This window comes from Dermochelys coriacea, chromosome 2 (genome assembly GCF_009764565.3).
Source record: "Dermochelys coriacea isolate rDerCor1 chromosome 2, rDerCor1.pri.v4, whole genome shotgun sequence".
In the NCBI taxonomy this organism is placed as follows: Eukaryota; Metazoa; Chordata; order Testudines; family Dermochelyidae; genus Dermochelys; species Dermochelys coriacea.
The window spans coordinates 31,485,550-31,496,682 of record NC_050069.1 but is presented as its reverse complement, the minus strand read 5'-3'; the positions used below and the strand labels follow the sequence as shown (position 1 = coordinate 31,496,682).

Below are 11,133 nucleotides of genomic sequence, written 5' to 3'. Positions count from 1 at the left end.
TCAGTGGGAATGTGGCCTAAGCATGGATTACAGACTGGACACTCTCTAACTGCACTGCTGCTTGAGTCTATGCTTTTCTCCCTAAACTCCAATATAACACCTCCTTTGACCTTTAATATAACTCAAACCAATCTGAATATGTATGAACCATCTAATAATTCTATATAAATACAAAATACTGTCCACTATATATATAGAGTGACAGACTCAGACCAGAAGGATATAAGAGAGTAATCGAAGATAGGTATATCAGCTTCAGAATGAGCAGGTCCCTGTTCCCTGGATAGCCAAACAAAGGCTACTCCAGGCTCATCAAGACACCTGACACCAATTAACCAATTAAGGTCATTAGGCTAATGCTGGCACCTGACCCCAATTAACTGGTAAAAGGTCAGTTAAGGCTGTTAGGCTAACGGAGACAGCTGGAATCAATCAAGGTCTCACTCATACTGCTTAAAAGCTCTCCTTCTCATTCCCTTGGAGGAGGTCCAGGTGAAAGGAGCTGGAGGAGAGGAAATATTGCTGAATCCTGAGGTAAGGGTGAAGCTAGGAAAAGGGAACCATGGGCAAGTGGCCCAGGGAATCAAAGTAGCATCAGTGGTGAAGGGAAAACCACCAACAGCTGCTACTATAAGGGTCCCTGGGCTGGAACCTGGACTAGAGGCTGGGCCTGGGTACCCCCTTATGCTCTACAGAGATCCCCTTGAGAAGGGAAGCAGACTTTGGTCCAGGCAGGAGGCCAAACTGCACCTTCTGAGCTCTAAGGAGCAACAGAGACTGTGGGTATTCCACCTTCCCACCTCCAATACTTGCCTTTGATGAAAGTAGCTCAATAAGCTGTGACCTTTGCTGCTATATTGAGAAAGGGAGGTCACATTGAGAGCCTTAGCATGCTTCTGAGGCCACTGAATCTGCCTGGAAGCACGGTTGGGTCCTGCTCCTACGTGGCCACACAGGAGTGAAACCCTCCTTATTGCCTCTGTGCAGCCACATAGGACTTTCTGGATGTGATGGGAAGAGCAGAGGCTGGTACTCTGCCCACCCGTTTTATGAGCAGTTGGGAAGGGAGGATACAGAGCTTTGGCACACTATATGCTGGCCAGAACAATTGACGAGAGTATGCTACGCTCCATAAAAAGTTGTAGTAAATTACTTCCCCACTGATGCAAGGGGGAGGATAGATGAAAAACTGTGACTCTCTGAAGCACAGATTTTTCCAACGAGTCCTGGTCAAAAATAGTCTATAGATGAACTACCCCAAACCCTAACCAGGCCTCCCCAGGTGCCTGCCTTCTGCACCTGTCCTTTTAGGAATCTCTAGGAGAACCTCCTAGTCTTCCTTTTCTGATGTGTTCCCTGGAAAGTTTCCTATCTTCCTTGCCGGATCACCTATCCTACAAGGTCCTTTTCTCAGGAACTTCCTGTCTCCTTGGGAGTGCCTTCCTTACCTAACATTACCATTTTCCCATTTAAAAATTCAGTTTTATCAAAATCTAAACATTTCACAGTCACATCTCTATGTCAATGACATTTTTGATGGGGAAAGTAAAACCACTTTATTTCAGCAGTCAGAAAGCACTTTTTAACTTTTATATTATTATGACCATAATCATAATCATGGGGGCAATCAGAGCAAACTGCCAAGAATGGGGCAGATGGTCCTCAAAACTGGTGGTTATTCTAATATTTAGAATCACCAACACAGCAACAAAACAGCTCCTACAATATCTTACTCATTATTCAGAAGCCAAAAATCCAATTCATTTTAAGCAGTCTAACCCTGGGTTCCCACCCAGACACGAAGTCAAATATGGTGATGATTATTTAAAATCTTGTTCACCATATATAAAGTTCTACCAATCCCAAGGGATCAGACACATTACCCACCTGATCAATGAATATGTCATTTTACACATACATGCTTAAAGCCAATTTTTATTAACTAAAATAAGTTTTCTTAAAAAGGAAGAAAAGAGAGAGTATTGTGGTTAAAAGATCATTATACATACCGTATGAATAAAGTTCTTAGGTCAGTTTCATAGTAGAGATGGTGAACTGCTGAGTTGCAAAAAGTACTTTCCAGAATCAGTTCATCACGTTATAGTTCAAACAGGCAGTCCATGTCACATAGGGTTATCCAGACTGGAGCTGGAGACCTCAGTTTTGCAACTTAACCTTCCCTTGACAAAGCTTAAGCAGAATCTGAAATGACAGGATCAGATCTAGAGTTCTTTTATAGATCTCTGGCAGCCTATTATAGCTCCTTAACAGCATGATAACATAGCAGGCATTCCTTGAATGAAGAATAGGTAACGCACATCATTGCTTTCAAGTAAAAATCCTTATTTCCTACACAGGTAAACTAGAAGTATTAATTAGCATAAGGCAATTATCCATTCAAACTGTCAAGGCATTCCATTATGGTACAGACAATGTAAACTGAAGACAATGTAAGTAATATTATTTCCTGCAGTATCTTACATCTTTGACCTTAAAGTAACTGAACCATCCAAAAGCATAATATAACGTAATTAAGACATGAAAGGGAATTAGAATCCACAAGCAAATCTGGTTCCATGGTTAACAACTAACAAGAGATAGATAAACATATACAAATATAATTATTATTTACCTCTAATTCTCTAACAATACAGGTTTTCATTTCAAAGATCTAGTCTGTCTAAGATAGCTTTGCTAGCTGTTTATAAGTAATGGCCCTAATTACCATGTATATACTTTTCTAATATGTCTTTTAAGGTTGAATTTGGGTCATTTAGCCTGCAAGTTTCTTAACCCTTTCTGGCTCCGTGTCACAATTATATTGAAATTAATGTTGTACTATAATATTAAAAATGAACTTGACAGGACAGACTCATTGAAACACTTCCACGATATGGAAATAACCCTGAAAGTTGTGCAGGTCCCAAAGTGTGTGTGTGTGTGTGTGTGTGTGCTTGTTTTGTGGAAAACAAAATGCATTATATTTTATTATTTTATTTATATATAGATATAGATATAGATATAGATATAGATATAAAAAATTTCCAATGGAACAGAAATTCTGTTTCCAACCAGCTCTGCTTGCCAATGCTCTTCCCAAGGCAGTGCAGCTATGTGTATGTTCTTGCTCATAGCTGAGTCTAAAAGCTCAATCTAGCCCTTTATGGCCACACTCAGTACAGCAGGGCACACATACCCCTCTGGCAGTAATCAGGCCGTCTTTCCAATAAGCAATGTAATTATTGGGACTGCTCAGTTCCAGAGTACAGCAAACCTCTAAGGTACCCGTAGCATGCCAGGTGTGCGGCAAATCATCAGCAGCAATCACTATAGGTGCTTCAGCAGCAATGCCTTGTAGCCCTAGTAGGTCCCAATAGCTACATATCTGCCTGGTTAACTGAAAAAGTATTTTACTAAGGCTGGCAGGTAGGTGAAAGGTTGCAAATACACAGAGCCTGTGGGGTTTTTTTGGGAGGGGGAAAGGTTATTTTTGTTTCTTGGCAAATACGAAATAAAAATTGAAAAACTCATCCCACAGAGGAAACTCCTGTCCTGTAGGCCGGGGCTGGGCCCAGCTTAGTGCTTCAGATGTTGCGACTTGACACACATAGTCACAGTGCCACTCACTCACTTGGTCTGGGTGCCCCTCCAACATAGTGGTGGAGGATCAGGTGGGCCACACCTGAGCCATGCTGCAACACCTTGTGCCAGGTTACAATGCTGAGAGCAGGGAGCTGGGCCCAGCTCTGTAGGACAGGAGCCGCCACTTTGCTGGAGATGTGGGCTGAGGTCATAGAATCATAGAAGCATAGGGTTAGAAGGGATCACAAGGGTCATCTAGTCTAACCCCCTGCCAAGATACAGGATTCATTGTGTCCAAACTATCCAAGACGGATGGCTATCCAGCCTCCCTTTGAAAACCTCTGGTGAAGGAGCTTTCACCACCTCTGCTGGCAGTCTGTTCTATTTCCTACTGTTCTTATAGTTAGGAAGCTTTTCCTGAGATTTAATGTAAATCTGCTATGCTGCAGTTTAAATCCCCTGCCATTTGTTCTACTCTTTGGGGCAAAAAAGAACAACTTTTCTCCAACTTTTTTGGCAGCCTTTCAAGTATTTGAAGACCCTTATGATGACCACCTCTCCCCTTAATCTTCTCTTTTCCAAACTAAATATACCCAGTTCCTTCAGTTTTTGCTAATCTTTGTGACTTGTCTCTGGATCCTTTCAGTTTCTCTACATCCTTTCTGTACATTACATCCCAGAACAGAGTCCCCCATCATGTAAGTATGGTTTACGTTCTTTGTTCCTGGATGTTTGTTAAGCACTGACCCTGTATTAATTACTGTGTATGTCACACAGGAAAACACAATCATTTCCCAAGTAGTTTACACACTAATGAAACTTGCAGCAGAGCTGACATGAAAGCCAACATAGTCAAACTTGTTTGCCCCAAGGTTGGTGACTAAATCCCAGTTATGTGCCTCAATATATGCTCTGATTTCCAAAGATACTAAGCACTCTCAGTGCCATTTATTATACTGGTGTAAGTATTCCCTACTTCTGAAAATGAGGTCACTTATAATGGGCCTAAACATGGATTTAAAGCATGCCATAATGCAATGGATAACCTAGGAGATGACTTTTGCTTACAAGAAAAACTTTAAAAAAAAACAAAAACCTAAACCTTTTTTTTTAAAAAATGTTTAGAAGGTGATAGCATTTTTCTGGCATGGATTAGAATTAGTGCACTTCATAGAAGAAATTAATTTGAGGGAGGGAAAAATGGTAAAGATGGGATATAGAGGCAGCTCTCATCAAACAGGGCAGCATAAAGGCACAAATCTGTAAGTGCATAAGCCTAATCATCAATACAAATAGAATGTAAGTGCATGATTCAGCACAACATAATCCTATTGTTCCATATTAATTTTGTATATCTGCATCTTTTAGATTTCCAGAAATTATGTATAATTTTATATTCCACCTATTGTATTCACTAAGAGGCATAAGACCAGCTAGAGGTAGTTCCAGTGAGGACAGTAGATCTTCATAGATTCACAACAGCCAAGGATCTGTCCCATATACTCTGTTTAGTGTGTGTGGGGATTTGAACACATAACACATGTAATGATGAAAATATACTCATTCCTGTCTCCCTCTGAGATACAACCAGTTCTCTCATGATTTAGATATATAGCTTTAATGCTTAGTGACACTCTATGGTATTTCCTTTGTTTGCTCTAATTATGTCAGCTGCAAAACTGTGGATTTTGGTGGGCACAGCTTCAGACGAATAAAAGTGTAAGTTTTTTCATTATTTACTCTCATTTAATTATATTCCACTTCCAGTTGCTCATTATCCAGTTACACTTATACAAACTTTTTCTTCTATATACTGTTTCCAGATGATGGAAAAATCTGCACACAACAACTTTCACCTGCTATTCCTTTTAAACAAACAAATAAATAATTGTTTGTGTCCCTCTAAACTTTAACAATCCAAAATAAATTATATTTCACTTGAAAACTGTGCCTAAGTGAAATTATACTTGTCTGAATGTTTAGCTTTTAAACAAGGAGGAGATGTGACAAGGTGCAAGTGTCAGTATCCGGTCCATAGTAAAAAGGATTAACTCCAGCTCCATTTTATTTTCCAGTTGAGATGCTGCTCAGCACAAGGTCTGTGGGGAGATAATTGTTGGTAAATAGAAGGTCTCCACAGGCTTTGAGCACTAATAAAATCCTTAGGATGGGAAAGCACTTCAGTTTATGTGGTTACTCCTTTGATTGTTACCTTGTTGTAATTATTATAAATTCTCCTATAAATCTCCTGCTGAATAGACCTTACTGCCTGTTGTTACCTTTTTGTTTTGTTGAATCAACTTGCCAAATTGTACAGCTGGTTGAAATCTTTCACACACTCAAATTTGGAAGGGATTGGGGTTTTGGACAAATAGTTTTATTTCAAGGAATACTTTTCACAAAATATCATTGACATTTACATTTTACATTTTTGTGGGTTTTTTTACCAAATACGTCATCAAAACTGTATCGGAATTTTTAGTTTACTAAAAATCATGTTTTATTAATTAAAATAGGGTTTTCAATAAGCTAAAAAAATTAAATTGATTTCAATACAAATTTTGGTTAAAATATAGAAAATTTTAATGACTTCAAATACTGCAAGATGGAAACAACCCTGAAATTGTTCATGAAATCATTTTCCCATTTACTGACTGGCTGTACCAAGGTACATAGCCTTCTGTGTAAAAGGATTAATAGCTTTCCAAAGGACCCCAGATTGTCCAGGTGGCTCAATGACTTGTCCGAGGTGTTCACTGAAGCCACACAATTGTGTGTATCTCCAAAATCCCTAACCATCTTAAAAGAAAATGAGTACTTGTGGTACCTTAGGGACCAACAAATTTATTTGAGCATAAGCTTTCGTGAGCTACAGCTCACTGTAGCTCACGAAAGCTTATGCTCAAATACATTTGTTGGTCCCTAAGGTGCCACAAGTACTCCTTTTCTTTTTCTGGATACAGACTAACACGGCTGCTACTCTGAAACCTAACCATGTTAAATAGATTGTATGTTACACTGGAAGAAAATGAAAAGCTTCTTTATCAAGAAATATGGAGCTTGATTGTGTGTGTGTGTGTGTGTGTGTGTGTGTTTGTCTGTTTTAGTAAATTATATAGAAGAGAACAGTGAATACTCCAGTGTTGTAATTATGCAATACCACTGTCTATACTGCACAGAATAACTTCATATCTAAAAGATGGAAGAGATTTTTCACACCTTACATTCCCAACATATGCCCATATATATTTACATGAAAGACATAAGCATCGTGAAACAGTGGGAGAGCTTCATAGTGGGTATTATGATGACCAGAGATGCTGGTTACATCAAAGGAACTGTGAACATAAGGAGTATGCTACCTAAGCAAGGAATCCCTTAACTTGAGAAATGATATGCTGTATTCTTGACTTCTATTTTCAACTATTTTTTTTCTCTGTTTGACTAAACCTGTCTTTATTTAAAACAATTTGGAATTATTGGCTTTTACTGTGGGATATGTACTAAAGCTGATCTCAGAAATATGGAAAACAAACCATAACAGGCATACATCTGGGCAGTGGTCCCCAAACTTTTTATCTCATGCCCCCCTTACCCTTGTCTGGGCCCTCCCACCCCCATGCCCCATGGAGCAGGGGCGTAGCTCTGTGAGGGAGGGATGTGGACAAGGGTCAGAGGTCCAAAGCTGGGGCCACAGCTGGGGTGAGGCTGTGGGTGGGAGTGGACCCTTGGCCGGGGGCTGAGGCCTGCAGCGTCTGGCCATGCCTGTGTGAGGACAGGCAGCTGGGACCAAAGAGAGGGTTTGTGAGTCTCGACAGGACGAGGCTTAGGTCCCACAGGGGAATGGGTTCATGAATTGGCAGGTATAGTCTCTTTAAACCCTTGAGAAAGCAAATGGACATTTCATGAGAAAAAAAAAACAACCTACCATCTACTGGAGGGTGGAAGGTGGAAATGACTGCTATCTGTAATGGATGAAATGGTTAGGCCCAGGTGTTTCAGATGAAGCAGATACTCCAGCACAGACTGGAAAGGTGACTTAGTGGGATGGCCTCATTGGGATGACCACATGCAGAAACACTTCCACTTGGCTAGGAAAGTCTCTCTAGTACCTGGTTTCCTAATACTTAGTAATACCTGGCAGACTTGCTCCGAACAGGCCAGGTCTGTTGGTTTTAACAATGGAGTTTCTACACAATCAGAAGGAGGGTCTTGAGATTCGGGTGGAGCAATCAGCCATGATCTTGTGAGATCAGGTCTGGAATGGGAGGAAGTGGCATCAGTGTCACTATTGACAGCTCCAGTAATGTACGGAACCAGTGCTGGTGTGGCCATGCTGGGGTATAAGAATAATCTTCACTCTGTCCCACTTGACCTTGCATATGACTTTGTGCATGAGAGGAATGGGGAGAAATGCATAGAACAGGTGCTTTGTCCAAGGGAACAGGAAGGCATCAGTAAGTGAGCCCAGGCTCTACCTGCATAGAGAGCAAAACTGCTGACACTTTCTGTTTTGCCTAGTTGTCCCCACTGCTAGAAGATGGTCTTGCCTATATCAGGGTGACGGGACCACTTGTGGTGAGAGGAGAAATATATGCTGAGGTGATCTTCCAGATTGATCTGGGCTCCTGGAAGGTGAGAAACTTTGATATGGATCAAGCGCTTCATGCAGAATTCCCATAAGTGAATGGCCTCTTGACACAGGGGGGAAGGCTGTGTTCCTCCTGGCTTGTTGATGTAAAACACAGCTGCTATGTTGACCGTAAGGGCTCACACAACATTGTGTGAAATCTGGTGTAAAAACACCTGGCATGCTAGGTGGACCACTCTGAGCTTGCTTATATTTATATGTAAGGACGGTTCCTCCTGGGATCACAGGCCTTAAGTCCTGAGGTGTTCAAGGTGAATCCCCCCAACTTAGCTCAGGTGTAGCTGAGATTAGGGATACTGAGGGTTGGGGACTGATAAAGGCAATGCCCAAACCAACAAACCAGGGGTCCCTCCATCAATCTAGGGAGGCAAGGACCTGGACAGGAACTGTAAGCACCGAGTCTAAATGATGATAGTTCGGTGAGTATGCCAAGATCAGCCACACTTGAGGGATGGAAATAAACTGGAGAGTGTGACCTTCCTCCACTGTGCTCAGTAATCAGGGGTCCAAGATGATGAGGGACCATGCCAGGCTGAAGGGGGAGAAAAAACAAAAGTAGAGCAGTATAACAACTCGTATAATGCCCTGGGGCACCCCATCCAAAGTTCTGAATATCTGAGGGTCTGGTAGTGAGGTTGAAGTTTGTGGGGGAAGTTGTCTGTGTTTATAACCCCAGTTTTGCTTCTTTAACAGGTCTTGGCATGGCAGCAGAGTCAAGAACCAGATCCATTGTTGAGGCCTCAAGTGTTTCCTCGAAGGAGCCAGGGCATAGAGATCCAGGCACATGAAGATGGCTCTAGAATCCTTTAGGCCATGAAGCTTTGCATCAGTGTGTTTGGAGAAGAAGAAAGTGCCTTCCAACAAAAGGTCCTGGATGGACTATTGGACCTCCATTGGCAGACCTGAGAACTGGAGCCAACAGCCTCTGTGCATGACCGCCGCAGAAGCCATGAATCTAGTCACCAAATCTGTTGCAGCCAGGGAGGCCTGTAGTGAGGTCCTGACCACAGACTTCCCTTCCTCTAACAAAACGGAGAACTCCTGTCTTGTCTCCTGGGGAAGAGAGTCCTTGAACTTCATCATTGATTCCCAAACATTAAATTGTGTCTCACCAGCAACACCTGCTGGTTGGAAATGCTGAGTTCTGGACCCCCTGTAGCATGAACCTTTCTGCCAAAAAGGTTTAGTCTCCTGCATCTTTTGCTTTTAAGGTCATTCCTTTCTGGCCCTGTCTGTCCCTCTCATTGGCCTTTGAGACCACCAGGGACCCCAGAGGGTGAAAGGAGTACAATTACTCAAAGCTTTGAGCTGAAAAAAAGTACTTCTTTTCAGCCCTTTTTGTGGTGGGAGGCAGGGAGGATGGGGTTTGTCATAGGGCTTTAATAGATCCCATAATGCCCTCATTGAGAGGGAGGGCCACCTTTGATGGGCCCACAGCAGTCAAGATATTGACCATACATTTGTAAATTTTAAATCCTGTTCATTTTCCACTTACCTTTAGTTTAGGAGCCTTGTTAATTTTCAATTTTGCAAGGATGATTCTGAAATAATTAGACTTTTGTGGCACATTATGTATAGAGACATAAAGATCTAATAACAAATAAAAGTAATACTATTTTATAATAAAACAGTATTGTTAGCTAATATAATTTCATCAGAAAAAGGGGGGTAGAAATTCATTGTTTAGCCATACGCCGTGCATATGTTTCATCAATAGCAAAAGGTTGGGCATATTATCTCCTAATGGACTTAGTTTTTTCTACAGCTATTGTATTGTTTCTGGTTTCACAAATGTAATCTGTGAAAGCCCTGTCTGCACAGCAATTACTTTCACTAGCAATTTATCATTTTTGACAGAGTTAGTCACTCTGCTGGAACTGATAGAGTTATGAACCCTCCCTATGATCCAGTTAAACATGTGTTTCACATATTTAACTCTTTTCTTGTTGGTCCTCCTCTCCCCTGTATCTGCTGTGCCATTGTTCTTGAATTTCTTCTCCACTGGAGTAAATGGAATGATAGGAAGTACTTTGGTAAGTCCAGATGCTCCGCAGGTGTGTTATTCCTCAATGTATCTGCAATGCTCAGAAGCAATTAAAGCAGGCTGGTACTAAAAAGGACAGTGCCTTCCTCATTGTTGCTCTTGTTTATTTTGCATTGAATTCATTTGTCACTAATCAATTCCTTTCTTTCTCCCTATCCAATCCTTTAAAAAAAAACCAACTTCCAATTGATTTGCCTTGTTTTATGCTGGACATGAGACAAAAGCAGCAATTCTTTTATATCTGTTTAAAAAATAAACCAGTTCCGATGCCTGTCCTCCAGGGTGGTATATTATAATTTAAGAAATAATTAGTGAATGCCACCTCTAATCAATCACTCCCTTTGCTGACTTATTTGATGTTGAGGAAGCCTGGCTTACAAATAAGGGTTAATAACTGCTGTTTACAGCCAAAATAAAAAATGTTTTCAAGAGTCTAACGATGTTGCTGTGCTGCACAATAGGGTTCCAATAAAGCTGGCTGACCAAACCATATTCCTGGTGTGACAGACCCAGACCAGTTGGGTGCCTGGTAGAAGGCAAATATACTGGCCACTGGATGAATAGTTTTCTGTTCCCTGAGTGACCAGAGCAGGGGCTGCCCTACAGCAATCATTTGTGACCTGACAGCCAAAGAAGGGTTCTTAGTGATAGAATGCACTTCATCCATTAATTGACAATCCAGAAATCCACATTATCAAGAAAATATATTGCTTATTGTCAGCAGGAAATTCAGCTGACCACTAGCAAGAGCAGCCATCTATTAGACTCTGAGCATAGTATTCCTCACTCCAGTTTCATACTGTCACAGACATTTGCAGCCGCAGAATCACATGGCTATTGTGTAGCTGTGATGCTG

The 11,133-nt window shown here is 41.2% G+C and overlaps 1 long non-coding RNA gene across 1 annotated transcript; it reads left to right on the top strand.

Annotated features, from left to right (window-relative positions):
• Positions 1–463: 463 nt before the first annotated feature.
• LOC119851739 lies at positions 464–10,900 on the top strand. The gene is made up of 3 exons (XR_005291377.2): positions 464–534; positions 8,104–8,217; positions 8,927–10,900. It is a non-coding gene; the product is annotated as an uncharacterized LOC119851739 (long non-coding RNA).
• The last annotated feature ends 233 nt before the right edge of the window (positions 10,901–11,133 follow it).